We start from the raw sequence: 16,378 nt of genomic DNA, 5'->3' as shown, positions 1-16,378 counted from the left end.
TCACACACCTGGCTCCTCAGCCCAGAGCACAAGTCTGGAATCCCAGGTGTCATCTTAAAGGGCTCTCAAAAACACTCGCTCCACGTTCCAGTAAAGAGACATCAGCTTAAAATCACCAAGGACATACAGGGAGAAACTGCATTGTCTGGCTTCAGGGCAAGGGCTGTGGGCAGTGGGGCAGCTCTCTTCAGGAGGTGCCATTGTTCCTTTGCTGCACCCTCCTCCTGTAGGCACAGGTGGGCACTGTATCTGAGTCTCCATCAACCTAACACCTTTCACCTAGCCCTGGTGATTCTCTGAATCCTGCCACACACAACCCACACAAGACCAAACCTCTTTCAGGAGCTAATCTTCCCAAATGGCCAGGCAGCTCCACCCCATGCTGCAGACTTTCCTAAAATTTCTCAAAGGTTCACATGTATCTATACTAATAAAAGTCTAGGTGGCCCTTGCACCCTCGCACAATGCCCTCATGTCATCACAAGATGGCCACCCCCATGTCGTCACAAGATGGCCACCCCCATGTCGTCACAAGATGGCCACCCCCATGTTGTCACAAGATGGCTGACACAAGATGGCCACCCCATGTAGTCACAAGATGGCTGCCCCCATGTTGTCAAAAGATGGCCACCACAAGATGGCCGGCAGGGGAGGGCAGTTGGGGGTGAGATCAGGTCGGCAGGGGAGGGCAGTTGGGGGCAATCAGGCTGGCAAGGGAAGGCAGTTGGTGGTGATTGGGCCAGTGGGGGAGCAGTTAGGCGTCAATCAGGCCAGCAGGGGAGCAGTTAGGGGGAAATCAGGCTGGCAGGAAGAAGCAGTTAGGGGCAATCAGGCAGGCAGGCAAGCGAGTGGTTAGAAGCCAGTGGTCCCGGATTGTGAGAGGGATGTCCGACTGCCGGTTTAGGCCCGATCCCCAGAGGGGTCCCAGATTGGAGAGGGTGCAGGCTTGGCTGAGGGACCCCCCCCCCAGTGCACAGATTTCATGCACTGGGCCTCTAGTATTTATATAAAAGCCCAGCAACCAAATGGTAGAATGACCAGAACGACCAGTCGACCAGTCACTATGATGTGCACTGACCACCGGGGGGCAGATTCTTAATGCAGGAGCTGGCCTCTGGTGGTCAGTGTGTTTCCGCAGTTGGAGTGCTGCTGGGCTGACTGGGATGAGCGGCTTCTCCCACAGAGGGAGAAGCCACTAGCAGGCCCAGGGTGAGGTCAAGTCTCTGCACCTGTCTAAACCTAAGATAATCCACACTCTGGTCTGACCCCACCAGCTGATGCAGGCACTTTAAGGTGTGTTCTAGAAAGAGTGTGGGGATCTGGCATAGGTGGATGGCAAGAGGTGACGTGACTGTGGGTCCCCTGGGGAGGCTGTCCTGATGGCTGAGGATCTTGGAGCATAGCTGCTCTGAACATCCCTGATGGTGCCACCAACCTGGCATCACACATCAAGGGCATTTACTGAGCAGCTTTGGGGTGCAAAGCTCTCCACCAGATTCCTCCAGGATACAGAACATGCCTTTACCCAAGACATTACTCTGAAATATCAGCTCAGACTAATTTCTTCATTCAACAGCCACTCAGAGGGCTGGTCCACAGCCGCTTGGCTGATTGGGATGAGCAGTGCTAATAAAGCAGGTCAATCCCCATAGGCCACGCCCCCCACCAGTGCAAGAATCTGTGCACCGGGCCTCTAGTGTATATATAATTAGTCTAGTTTCATTCTTTTGCATGTGGTTTTCCAATTTTTCCAACACTATGTATTAAAGAGGCTTCCTTTTCTCCATTGTATGCTTTTGGCTCCTTTATAAAAAATTATTTGCCCATATACATGTGGTTTTATTTCTGGACTCTCATTACTGTTCTATTGGTCTGTGTGTCTGTTTTTCTGCCAACACCATGCTATTTTGATTATTATAACTTTGTAGTATAACTTGAACTGTGTAGATGTGATGCTTCTGTCTTCGCTCATGCATTCAGGATTGCTTTGTCCATTGGGGGTCTTTTAGATTCCATGCAGATCTCATGATTTTTTTGTTCTGTTTCTTTAAAAAATGTCATTGGGATTTTGAACAACAACTCTGACAGGGGGTTAATATCCAAAATATATAAAGAACTCCTCCAACTCAACACCAAACAAATGATCCAATTAAAAAATGAGCAGAGGACCTGAACAGACACTTCTCTCAAGAATGGCCAACAGATCTATGAAAAAATCCTCAACTTCACTAGCTATTAGGGAAATCCAAATCAAAACTATAATAACATATCACTTTACACCTGTTAAAATGACTATCTATATATATAAAAAGCCAGAGACCGGAACGCTGTAACGACCAGAATGACCGAACGCTGTGATGCCCACTGTGGCCAGCAAACTGGCCTGATCTGGGGGTGGGGCCAGCCAGCCAACTTCCCACAGCCCCTCCCCTCAGATGCTCCACCTGCGATGGCCCCCACCCCAATTGTCCCACAACCCCTACCCCCAGCCGGCCCACCCCTGATCATCCCCCCTACCCCAATAGTGGTCAGGGCTGGCAGGCCAACCTCCTGCAGCCCCTCCCCCACCCGGCCCCACCCCAGATCACCCCCCACCCTGATCAGGGGCAGGGCTGCCCAGCCAACTGCCTGAAGCCCCTCTCCCTGGCCAGCCCCGCCTCCATGGGCCCCCACCATCCTGATCAGCCCACAGGCCCTCCTTCCAGACTTACCCCTAATCACACCCCTACTCCAATAGGGGGCAGGTCTTGCCAGCCAACCTCCTGCAGCTCCTCCCCCCAGCTGGCCCCATCCTCGATGGGCCCCCAACACCCTGATCAGCCCACAGCCCCCCAGCCAGCTCTGCCCCCGATTTCCCCCCACCCCAATCAGGGGTGGGGCTGGCCGGCAAGCCTCCCATGGCCCCTCTCCCTGCCGCTGATCCCTGATCGGCGCCCCCACCCTAATCTGGGGTGGGGCCCACTGGCCAATAGCCCACAGCCCCTCCCCCCAGCTGGCCCAGCCCTGATCGGTCCCAATTGGGGCAGGCCAGCCAGCCAACCTCCCACTGTCTCCTCCTCCTGACAGGCCCAGCCTTGATCTGCCCCGATTGGAGCCGGGCTGGCTGGACTCCACCCATGCACAAATTTGTGCACTGGGCCTCTAGTTATCAATAAGACAAATAATAATGAGTGTTGGAGAGGTTGTGGAAAAAAAGGAGCCCTCATTCACTGCTGGTGGGAATGTACACTGGTACAGCCACTATGGAAAAATGTTTGGAGAGGCCTCAAAAAATTAAGAATAGCGTTACCATATGACCCAGCAACCACTCTCCAGGGGAAGTACCCAAAAATTTTGAAAATGTACATTGGCAAATATATATACACCCCGATGTTCATAGCCACATTATTCATGGTGGGCAAGACATGGAAACAACCAAAGTATGCTTTGATAGATGACTGGATAAAGAATATGTGGTACGCCCCTTCCAGTTGGGTGTGTCTCAGTGGTTAGACATCTACCTATGAACCAGGAGGTCAAAGTTCAATTCCCGGTCAGGGCACATGCCCAGGTTGCGGGCTCAATCTCCAGTTGGGGGTGTGCAGGAGGCAGCCAATCAATGAGACTCTCTCTTTATTGATGTTTCTATCTCTCTACCCTTCTTTCCTTTCTGAAATCAATAAAAACATATTCAAAAAAAGATGTGGTACATATATGCAATGGAATACTACTCAGCCATAGAAAAAGAAAAAATACTGACATTTACTACAACATGGATGGCCTTGAGAATGTTATGCTAAGCAAAAAAGTCAGACAACAAAGGTTAAGAACCATAACATATGATTTCACTCATATCCTTATATAATAAATGTATAATATTCAAATAGACCGAATGACGGACAACCAGTTGCTCTGATGCACACTGACCACCCAGGGGGCAGATGCTCAATGCAGGAGCTGCCCCCTGGTGGTCAGTTCGCTCCCACAGGGGGAGCGCCTCTGTGCCAGAAGCTGGGCTCACGTCTGGCAAGTGCAGCAGTGGTGGCAGAAGGAGATTTGACTTTGAGTGGTGGGCACACAATGCAATAGACAGATGTCTCATAGAATTGTACACTTGAAACCTACATAATCTTATTAACCATTGTCACCCCAAAATTTTTAATTAAAAAATAAAAAATAGAAAAAAAATGAATCAGCACTGGAGTGCAGCATCACTTTAAACTCACACCAACACATAAGTATGCCCATTGCCTTACCTTGGCCAGCATTAATATATGACAAAATTTTAAATTTTACTTACTGGATAGGTTAAAACATCTCCTTTTGATTTGCTTGTCTTTAATTATGAGTGAAGGTGAATATCCTATCTAATAAAAGAGTAATATGCAAATTGACCATCACTCCAACACACAAGATGGCTGCCCCCATGTGGACACAAGATGGCCAGCAGGGGAGGGCATTTGGGAGGGACCAGGCCTGCAAGGGCGGGCAGTTAGGGGCAAACAGGCTGGCAGGGGAGCAGTTAGGCATCAACCAAGCTGGCAGGGGAGTGGTTAAGGGATGATCAGGCTGGCAGGCAGAAGTGGTTAGGGGCAATCAGGAAGGCAGGCAGGTGAACAGTTGGAAGCCAGCAGTCCTGGACTGAGAGAGGGATGTCCGACTGCCCGTTTAGGCCCGATCCTGGTAGGGCAGTCGGACATCCCTTGAGGGGTCCCAGATTAGAGAGGGTACAGGCTGGGCTGAGGGACACACACCCCCGTGCACAAATTTCGTGCGCCGGGCCTCTAGTCTTTTTATAATGATGGCCATTTGTTTTTGTTTTGCTTTTATTTACTGTTAGTTATTTAACTGTATTTTTTACTTTCCTACTTGATTTTCTCTTTCATCTTTTGAGTTTTTTATACTGGTATGTTTTTCCAGACAGAAGATTTAAGTTTTAAGTAATCTCATCACTTTTTCTTTATGACATCTTTTTAAAAAAAACATTTTAAAGTATTATTTTATTGATTAAAGTATTGTATATGTGTCCTTATCCCCCGATTACCCCTCACTGCTCTCCCATTAATGCCCTTACCCCCCTAGTGTCTATGTCCATTGGTTATGCTTACATGCATGCATACAAGTCTTTTGGTTGACCTTTACCCCTTACCTCTCCCCTCCCCTACCTTCCTTCTGAGGTTTGAAAATGTGATCGATGCTTCTCTATCTCTGGATCTGTTTTTGTTCATCAGTTTATGTTGTTCATTATAATCCGCAAATGAGTGAAATCATGTGATATTTATCTTTCTCAGACTGACTTATTTCACTTAGCAAAATGCTCTCCAGATCTATCATGCTGTTGCAAATGGTAGGAGTTCCCTCCTTTTTACAGCAGCATAGTATTCCATTGTATAGATGTACCATACCACAGTTTTCTAATCCACTCATCTGCTGATGGGCACTTAGGCTGTTTGCAAATATTAGCTATGGTAAATTGTGCCACTATGAACATAAGGGTGCATATATCCTTTCTGATTGGTGTTTTTAGTTTCTTGGGTTATATTCCTAGAAGTGGAATCACTGGGTCAAATGGGAGTTCCATTTTTAGTTTTTTGAGGAAACTCCATATAGTTCTCCACAGTGGTTGCACCAGTCTGCATTCTCACCAGCAGTGTACGAGGGTTCCTTTTTCTCCACATCCTCTCCAGCACTTGTCACTTGTTGATTTGTTGATGATAGCTATTCTGACAGGTGTGAGATGGTACCTCATTGTTGTTTTGATTTGCATCTCTAAGATGATTAGGAACTCTAAGCATGTTTTCATCTGTCTCATGGTCTTCCTTATGTCCTCTTTCAAAAAGTATCTATTTAGGTCCTTTCCCATTTTTTTGATTGGGTTGTTTACCTTCTTTTCGTTAAGTTGTATGAGTTCCCTGTAAATGTTGGAGATTAAACCCTTATCAGAGATAACATTGGCAAATATGTTCTCCCATGCAATGGGCTTTCTTGTTGTTTTGTGGATGGTTTATTTTGCTGTGCAGAAGCTTTTTATTTTTATGTAATCCCACTTGTTTATTTTCTCTTTAGTTTCCATTGCCCTAGGAGCTGTATCGGTGAAGATATTGTTTCGACACATGCCTGAGATTTTGCTGCCTTTGGATTCCTCTAATATTTTTATGGTTTCCTGTCTTACATTTAAGTCCTTTTTCCATTTTGAGATTGTTTTTTGTGTATGGTGTAAGTTGGTGGTCTAGTTTCATTTTTTTGCATGTATCTGTCCAATTTTCCCAACACCATTTATTGAAGAGACTGTCTTGACTCTATTGTATGCTCTTGCCTTTTTTGTTAAATAATATTTGTGCATAGTGGTTTGGGTTGATTTCTGAGTTCTCTATTCTATTCCATTGGTCTATGTCTGTTCTTGTGCCAGCACCAGGAAGTTTTGAGAATGGTGGCTTTTTTTTTTTAATATATCTTTATTAATTTTTTACAGAGAGGAAGAGAGAGGGATAGAGAGTTAGAAACATCGATGAGGGAGAAACATCGATCAGCTGCCTCTTGCACACCCCCTACTGGGGATGTGCCCGCAACCAAGGTATATGCCCTTGACCGGAATCGAACCTGGGACCTTTCAGTCTGCAGGCCGAGGTGCCATCCACTGAGCCAAACCGGTTTCGGCGAGAATGGTGGCTTTGTAATACAGCTTGATATCTGGGATTGAGATCCCTCCTACTTTGTTCTTCTTTCTCAGTATCACTGCAGCTATTTGGGGTCTTTTTTTATTCCAGATAAATTTTTAGTGAGTTCATTCTAGGTCTGTGAAATATGCTGTTGGTATTTTAATGGGGAGTGCATTGAATCTACAGATTGCTTTGGGTGGTATGGACATTTTAATTATGTTGATTCTACCAATCCATGAACACGGTATGTTCTTCCATTTGTTTATGTCTTCTTCTATCTCTTTTTTCAGTGTCCTGTAGTTTTGTGAGTACAGGTCTTTTACATCATTAGTTAAGTTTATTCCTAAGTATCTTAATTTTTTTGGTGCAATGGTAAATGGGATTGTTTCTCTAATCTTTCTTTCTGTAAGTTTACTATTGGTGTATAAACATGCCATAGATTTCTTGGCATTAATTTTGTATCCTGCTACATTGCCTAATTCATTTATTAAGTCTAATAATTTTTTATGGAGTCTTTAGGGTTTTCTATGTACAATATCATGTCATCTGTGAATAATGACAATTTTACTTTTTCTTTTCCAATTTGGATGCCTTTTAATTTTTCTTCTTGTCTGATAGGTGTGCCTAGCACTTCCAGTGTTGTGTTGAACAGGAGTGGTGAAAGCAGGCATCCCTGTCTTATTCCTGTTCTTAGGGAAAATAGTTTTAGTTTTTGCCCATTGAGTATGATGTTGGCTGTAGGTTTGCTATATAAGGCTTTTATTATGTTGAGGTATGATCCCTCCATTCCCACTTTGCTAAACGTTTTTATCAGAAGAGGGTGTTGGACTTTGTCAAATGCTTTTTCTGCATCAATTGATATGATTGTGTGATTTTTGTCTCTCAATTTGTTTATGTGATGTATCACATTTATTGATTTGCAGATATTGTACCAGCCTTTTTATTCCTGGAATAAATCCCACTTGGTCATGGTGTATGATCTTTCTAATGTAATGCTGGATCCAATTTGCTAGAATTTTGTTGAGGATTTTAGCATCTATGTTCACCAGGGATATTGGCCTGTAATTCTCTGTTTGTGGTGTCTTTATCTGGTTTTGTGATTAGGGTTATGCTGGCTTCATAGAAAGAGTTTGGAAGTATGCCTTCCTCTTGAATTTTTTGGAAAAGTCTGAGAAGGATTTGTTTTAGTTCCTCTTTTTCTTTCCTTTGGGGATTTTTTTTTTGTCTCCCATTCTTTGCTGTAAAGTTTTAATTGTTTTTGTTTCTTATATCCAACTGCTTTGCTACCCAAGGTCTTTTGTGGAGTGGGGTGCTAGAGGTGGGGTATCTCAGGTCTCCTGGGCTTGGTGATCCAGCAGAGTTCCCTACTTGAGCTATTTGGGTTCTCTTAATGTAGTGGATCTTGAATGTTAGTTTCTTATTCACAGATGAATTCTCATCTCGGGTTTGCAATGTGACTCACCCCCGGCTTCATTGTGCAAGCTGTTTTGGATTTGATTGTGGTTCTGGCTCTTGTGGCAAAGGTTGTTTGAGGTCTTGCTGGTATGTTATCACTGTGGGTTCCCAGAATCTACAGTCTGGGAGGAAGGAGTCTCGGGGCTTGAGGCTCAGGTATTATGACTTTGGCCAGTGTAGTGTGACTCCTGCTGGATTAGTGTTGCTCTGCAACTCACTATGAGGTGCCCAGAGCCCGTGACAGTGGGGGGTGGGTGTCTTATAGTCTCTGGTTGAGGCAGTGAGACTTTGGCCAAGTGATTTTCCTCTCTGAATCATGAGGGGGTTCAGGATCCAGCAGCTGTGATGTGGGAATCTCGGGGTCTGTGGCTGAAACAATGTGACCTTGTCCAGGGAAGCAAGTCCTCAGTAACTCACCAGGCTGTCCAGAGGTAGGCAGCCGGGAAAAGAATGCTGTAGATCCTGCTGAGGGTGTCGTGAGCCCTTGGTTGGAGAGGCACACACCCAGTGGCAGCACACAGAGGGGCCCAGGAGCTGTCTACAAGGGGCGTGTGCTCGTAGGGCCCACAGGCTGGATCAAAGCAATTGTGGTGTGCCACCGGCCCTGTGGAGGGAGAAGTCCCAGTTTCTGCTTCAGAGGATGTGCACCCTTGGTTGGATATGCATGCCCAATGGCTGCTTGCAGAGGCACCCTGGAACCCTCTGCTGGGGCAGTGGGCTTAGAGGGCTCTTGTGCCAGAGCGGTACTACCGCGGGGACTGGATGCCAGTGGCCAGGGTTGTACCTTGCGGTAGTTCAGAGAAGCACCCAGGGGCCACCTGCTGGGGCAGCGGGCTCAGGGGGCTTGCGCACTAGATCAGTGCGACTGCAGTGACCATAGTTCAGCAGTTGAGGACTGGGAAGTCCGAGTTTTTGCTGCCAGGGCCTTGTGCTCTTGGTTGGAAACGAGTGCGCCTAGTGGCAGCTGACAGAGGCACCCGGGAGTCACCTGCTGGGGCGGTGTCCTCTGGGGGCCTGCATGCTCAAACCACGGGACTGTGGTGTCTGTGGGTAGGCAGCTGTAAGGGTGGAAGTCCAGATTTCTACTGCCTGGGCCGTGTGCCCTTGTTTTGATATGAGCATGCCCAGCCAGGGCTCAAGGAGGCACCCAGGAGCCGTCTCTCAGGGTGGTGGGGCTCAGGAGGTCTACGCTCCAGAAAGGTGTGACTATGGGGTCCGGAGGTTGGCAGCTGTGGAGTGGGAAAACTCCGTTTTTGCTGCTGGGGCCTTGTGTCCTTGGTTGGATTTGCACGCGCCCAATGGTGGCTCACAGAGGCACCAGGGAGCCGTTTGCCAGAGTGGCGCACCCTTGCATTTTGAAGTTGCATGACTGAGGTGTCTGTGGGCAGGTAACCAGGAGGTGGGAAAGTCCAAATTTCTACTGCCTGGGGCCTTGTGCCCTTGGTTGGGTTCTCTCGAGCCCTGAAGCCGAGTGACCCAGGTGTCTATGGGCAAGTATCCAGGAAGGGGGAATTCAGAATTTCTACTGCAAGGGCAGTGATCCCTTGTTTGGATAGGAGCATGCCCAGTGGCCGCACCCAAAGTGGCCTGTGGGGTGGTGAGCTCAGGAGGCCTGTGTGTTTGAAAAGCAAGACTGTGGCACTGGAAAAGCACGACTGTGGTGTCCAGAGGTCAGCTGCTGGGGAGGGGGGAAGTCGCACTTACTACTGCAGGAGTGTGCACCCTTGGAGGTGGAGGTCCCAGGGTCTGCAGGTCTGTGGGTGGGGCAGCAGGATTTTGGATGGAGTGGCTGCAGGGTTACAGGCAGTGTCCAAGGCCTGTCTGGATGGTGGTGTTGATGAGTTCCTAGAAGAGGCCGCTCTCCCCTTCAAGATGGCGTGGGCTCTGTGCCAGAGTCCCGCAGCCCAGGGAGTCCCCGTAGTGGTGGTAGATGCTCCCTGTCCAGGAGAGCCTGGTCTCACAGCTCCTGCTACTCCTGCCGGATTTAACAGTCCCTCACTCACTCTCACACACACCACACGCATCCACACACTCTCCTTTCACCCCCTCACTCACTCACACCCTGTCCCTCACCTTTGTCCTGCCCGCCGTCATCTTTCTTTATGACATCTTGATTCTGTTTCTTTTAGAAGAACTTGCCCATTTCAAAATTATAAAAATAACCATCCATACTTCTGTTTAGAAATTATATAGTTTACTTTTTATAGTTAAATATTTTTAAGTCCTCTGGGATTTATTTCTTTAAGGCACAAGTGAATATGTAGCTTTAATTTTTTTCCTAAGAATGAGTCAGTTGTCTCTGATAAATCTAATCATATATAAGTAGTGAAGTTGAGGCCTAGAGAAATGAAACAACTCACCTAATATTAGTATTTCTAAGTAAGTTATTAGTAAAGTTGAGAATAGAAATCAGATTTCCTACTTCAACCTTTTCCAGCAAATTGCACTGATTCATTGTGACCTTCTCTGTTTAATTAAGTACTTTCCTGGCTTGACAATACTGTGATTTAGTGTAACACAGTAGAAATTGAATGAAAAAGCTTTTTAATTATAAACAATTATCTGCTTGCTACCAGGAAAGTGTGAATTAAAAAAATGATTTATTTCCTTATATAGGAACATCTATACCAGAAACTTCGGGGGTGTTTTAGACTGGTGCTTGACATAATTTGGAAAAGTAATGATCACAATGTTATCATGAAAGGGATTGAGGTGAGAATGGGAGCAAGATAAGAAGGACAACTGGACTTTATATTTTTCACTTGGATCAGACCTTCAAAGAGTCATTACTTAGAGATTATTAGTAAGATATCCCCTACTTTTCTCCAGATTAAATTAATAATAACAACTACCATTTATTGGAAGCTTACTATGTATCAGGTACTATTTAGGCTCTATACGAATTATCTCTGGTCTTCAGTTTATAGATGATAATTACAGCTAGTAATTGTTGAGCAAGAATTCAAACTCATAAGAGCTAACTGTAATGTCAGTGCTGACATGTACACATAAGGAACTGTTGGACATTGAAATTGGGTCTCAAAAGAACTGTTGGCCCAGAAAGAAACTCACTAAAGACTGATTCATTTACCTGTCACCATAACCATTATTGCTTGTCTCATTTTCGGTTCTTATAAGTGTATTTCTAATAGCACATGATCTCACTCATCTAGGGGAAATTATGAACAACATAGACGGATGAACAAGAACAGACCCAGAAATAAGGAGGCATGGATCAGACTGTGGGGCCTCAGAGGGAGGGTAAGGAAGGGTGGGAGTAAAGGGGAGAGATCAACCAAAGGACTTGTGTGCAAGCATATGAGCCTAACCAGCGGTTAAGGACAACAGGGGGGTGGGGGCATGTGTGGGGAGAGGTGTGGGATGGGAATGGGGGGATGAGGACAAATATGTGATACCTTAATCAATAAAGAAATTAAAAAAAAGAACTTGGCTCTAGGGTATGTGCTTTTTAAATTACATTTCAGTTCTTCCAACATGTAATGAGCATAAAAATACTTTTCTATTTTATTCAATAATTCTGCTTTTGAATTTTAGTTCAGAAATCTATTATTACAAGTAAACAAAATTAAAAGTGCTAATGTAATTAATTAGATAGAGAATTATGTTTGATTTCCTGTCTTGCAGTTTTATATTTTCAGTTTATCCTGGACAGAGAAGATGTCATCTTGCCTCCAACCCTCCAGCTGTGATACTAGATCTATGCTTATAAATATAATTATTGCTACCAAAATTATAATTCACATTTATTCACCCCATAAATATCCATTGAGCATTTCCCAGGGTGGCCTAGCTATTGCATTAGGCACTGAGAATACAAAGATATGACTCTGGTTTTTAAGGAACTCATAATCTAGTACAGAGGTAGGAGTGCCTAATAAAATTACAATGAAATCTGAGATGTGATGTAATCAATATATGTGCAAAATAGTATGGGAATCAGAGTAAGAAGCAACTAACACTGTCTGAAAGTGAGGAGGTCCGGAAAGATTTTACTGAAGATAAAAAAACAAAAGAAGAGAAATGGGCATTTCAAGTAAAGAATTACGAATAATTATAGACACTTTGATTCATTCTAAAGAAGTAATAGTTGTTAAAATACCAACTTATGCTACTTATTTTTGTATTAGACATAATAACAAATACATATGTATTAGAACACTTGCCAATTTATGCATTTATCCCCCCTCCTCAAATTATCTTGTGGAGCACCTGTGGTTGTATGTTAACACTTTGAGAAGCATCCTTTTATTAGAGGCACTGGCAATGTTCCCAGGGCTCAGTACAACTGCCTGATTTTTTAAATGTAATTGGACAATTCAATGAGCATCTGGTATTGTGTATTTCTCAGGCAGTGCTGAATAGGTAACATTTCTTTTTTCTTGCTTCACTAGATAAAAGTAGAACTCTGCCTTGAATAGAGCCAGGTAAACCCTCACAAAGAACTGTGTTGGAATTGAGGAGGAATATGATAGTGTACAGCCAAAACAAAAAATTTGATATTGAACAGCTGCCACTCTAGGAAACAAGGGCTGGTATGAAACAGCCCGCTGATTTGTGGAAAAGGTCAGCCTCCTTGCATAAGATGTGAACTTGACAAGACTAGCAAACATATGACATGTATACCATATACTTGGACTGACATATGAAAAATTAAAACTATTATCTTTTTATTTATATTTTTCAGTTTATAATGTTCTTTATTGTCCATAAATGAGTGAGATCATGTGGTATTTTTCTTTCATTGACTGGCTTATTTCACTTAGCATAATGTTCTCCAATTCCATTCAGGTTGCTGCAAATGATGAGAATTCCTTCTTTTTATGGCAGCATAGTATTCCATTGTGTAGATGTACCAAAGTTTTCTGATCCAGTCATCTGCTGACGGGCACCTAGGTTGTTTCCAAATCTTAGCTATGGTAAATTGTGCTGCTATGAACATAGGGGTGCATATATCCTTTCTGATTGGTGTTTCTAGTTTCTTCGGATATATTCCCAGGATTGGGATTACTGGGTCAAATGGGAGTTTCATTTTCAGTTTTTTAAGGAAACTCCATACTGTCCTCCACATTGGCTACACCAGTCTGCATTCCCACAAAACTATTATCTTTTTAATTTAATAAATTTGATTTTGTTGTGAATTCCCTTCAATATTTTAAATTAAAAAATAAAAATAAAAAATGAGAAACCATCTCACAACTGTCAGAATGGCTATCATCAATAAATCAACAAAGGACAAGTGCTGGTGAGGATGTGGGGAAAAGGGAACCCTCATATACTGCTGGTGGGAATGCAGACTGGTGCAACCTCTGTGGAAAACAGTAAGGAGTTTCCTCAAAAAACTAAAAATGGAACTCCCATTTGACTCAGTATCCCACTCCTAGGAATATATCCCAAGAAATCAGAACCACCAATCAGAAAAAACATATGCATTCCTATGTTCATAGCAGCACAATTTACAATTTCTAAGATTTGCAAGCATATTCACTCCATAAATATCAATTGAGCAAAATACCCATTAGTTGATGGGTTAAAAAACTGTGGTACATCTACAGGGTGGAATGCTATGCTACTGTAAAAAAAAAAAAAAAAGAACTTTTACCGTTTGCAACAACATGGATGGACCTGGAGAGTGTTATGCTAAGCAAAATAAGCCACTCAGAAAAGGATAAATATCACATGATCTCACTCATTTGTGGATTATAATGAACAACATAAACTGATGAACAAGAGCAGAGCCAGAGACGCAGAATCATCAAACAGACCATCAAACCTCAGAGGGAAGGCAGGGGAGGATGGAAGGCGGGGGGATAAGAGATCAACCAAAGAACTTGTGTGTGTATGGGCATGATCAATGGACACAGACAATGGTGTGAGGGGGATGAAGGCCAGGGCTTGGGCGTGGGGACAGGCTGGGAGAGGACAGTGGAGAGAAAAGGGACATATGTAATACTTTCAACAATAAAGAATTTAAAAAAAACTAAAAAGTGTAAGAAGAAAAAAAAATGTTGCGATTTAAGTAAGTTCAATTGCCATTGAAATTGTTTTATTGTATATGATGAAAATGTAAATACCTGTTTGCTTTCGATGAGTACCAAAAAAAATGAATCTATTGATGATGAATCTATGAATAGATTTACCTCTGGCAAAGAAGAATGACACTAAAGAAATAAAAATAAGCAGTGTTACCTGGCCAGAGTGGCTCAGTTGATTTAGCATCGTTCCATGCAATGAAAGGTTGCTGGTTCAATTCCTGTTCAGGGTACATACCTGGGTGTTGCGGGTTTAATCCCCAGTTGGAGAGCATAGGGAAGGCAACAAATCAATGTTTCTCTCTCACATCGATGTTTCTCTCCCTATCTCTCTCCTTTCCTTTCTCTAAGCATGTCTTCAGGTGAGGACTAAAAAAAAAAACAACAAAACAAAACAAAAAAACAAGCACGATGTTTATACATATTATAAAACTTGACTAATACAAACATAGCACTTGACTGAATATTGAACTTTAGCCTGTCAGAAATCATGTTATATGCTGTACTGCCACTTCTAAATTGTGTTGTGCTCTTTGGTTACAAGGATTTAGTACAACCCACTTGGGACCTTCACAATTGTTTGAATACTATCATTTGATATCATATTGAATTTGAATGTTGCAATGAGTTTTGGATTTACTATTTGTCTTCATTAATAGTTTAAATTTGTTATGACCATCCTCCACATTTCATCATTAAGTTTATTTTGTTTTTTAATTAAAAATTTTTATTGTTGACGCTATTATAGACATCCCTCATTTCCCACCCCTTTGCTCACCCCCACCCAAATCCCTTACCCTCTCTCTTGGTTCTTTTTACATTGGGTTGTCTGTGTTAATTAATCAATGTTATTGAGATATAATTCACATACTATAAAATTCACCCATTTAAAGTGTACAATTCAATGAATTTTGTATATTCAGAGTTGTGAAACCATCATCACAATCGATTTAGAATATTTGAATCACTCCAAAAAGAACACCTTTACCCATTAGAAGTCACTCCCCATTTTCTCCTAACCACCACCCCAATTGATATGCACATTTAACACAATGCCTAAATTCATGTGAAAATTAAAGGGACCTAGAACAACTAAAGCAATCTTAGAAAAGAAGAATAACGTTGGAGAACTCAGAGTTTCCAATTTCAAAACGTATTACAGAACAATGTTAATTAAGACCATGGCATAAGGATAAACACAAATTATTGGAATTGAATTGAGAGTCCAGAAAATAACTATTACATATGTTGAATAACTGATTTTCAAGAAGGGTGCAAAGAAGATTCAATAAGGAAAATAAGTATTTTCAAATGACACTGAAAAAAGTGGTTGTCCACATGCAAACAAAGTTGGACTCCCTCTTTATACCATGCAAAAATTCACTCAAAATGCATCACATACCTGATTGTAAGAGATAAAATGATAATACACTTAGACTAAGATGTAGAAGTAAATATTTGTGATCTTGGGTTAGGCAATGCTTTCTTAGTTATGACACCAAGAGAACAAGCAAAAAAAATAAAAACAGATAAATTGGAATTCATCAAAATTACAATATTATGATTAAAGCAATATATCTACTGATACATCTCTTAGGGCAAAGGAAACTAATGAGAAAATAAACAAATAGGACTACATCAAAATAAAAAGCTTCTGCATAGCAAAAGAAACCATCAACAAAATGAAAAGAGAGCTCACTGCATGGGAGAACATATTTGCCCATGACACATTAGATAAAGGGTTAAATTCCAAAATATATAGGGAACTCATACAACTTAACAAAAGGAAGACAAACAATCCAATTAAAAAATGGGAAAAGGACCTAAATATATACTTCTCCAAAGTGTACATACAGAAGGCCAGAGACATATGAAAAAATGCTCAAAGTCACTAATCATCTGAGAGGTTCAAATTAAAACAACAATGAGGTATCACCTCATACCTGTCAGAATGGCTATCATCAACAAATGACAAGTGTTGGCAAGGATGTAGAGAAAAGGGAACCCTAGTACACTGCTGATGGGAACGCAGACTGGTGCAGCCATTGTGGAAAACTGTATGGAGTTGCCTCAAAAAATTAAAAATGGAACTGCCATTTGACCCAGTGATCCCACTTCTAGAATATATCCTAAGAAACCTGAAACACTAATCATAACGAATATATGCACTCCAATGTTCATAGCAGCACAATTTACAACAGCTTAAGTGCCCATCAGCAGATGAGTGGATAAAAA

Source organism: Eptesicus fuscus, chromosome 1, assembly GCF_027574615.1.
Source record: "Eptesicus fuscus isolate TK198812 chromosome 1, DD_ASM_mEF_20220401, whole genome shotgun sequence".
NCBI lineage: Eukaryota > Metazoa > Chordata > Mammalia > Chiroptera > Vespertilionidae > Eptesicus > Eptesicus fuscus.
Note: the sequence above shows the minus strand (reverse complement) of the source record.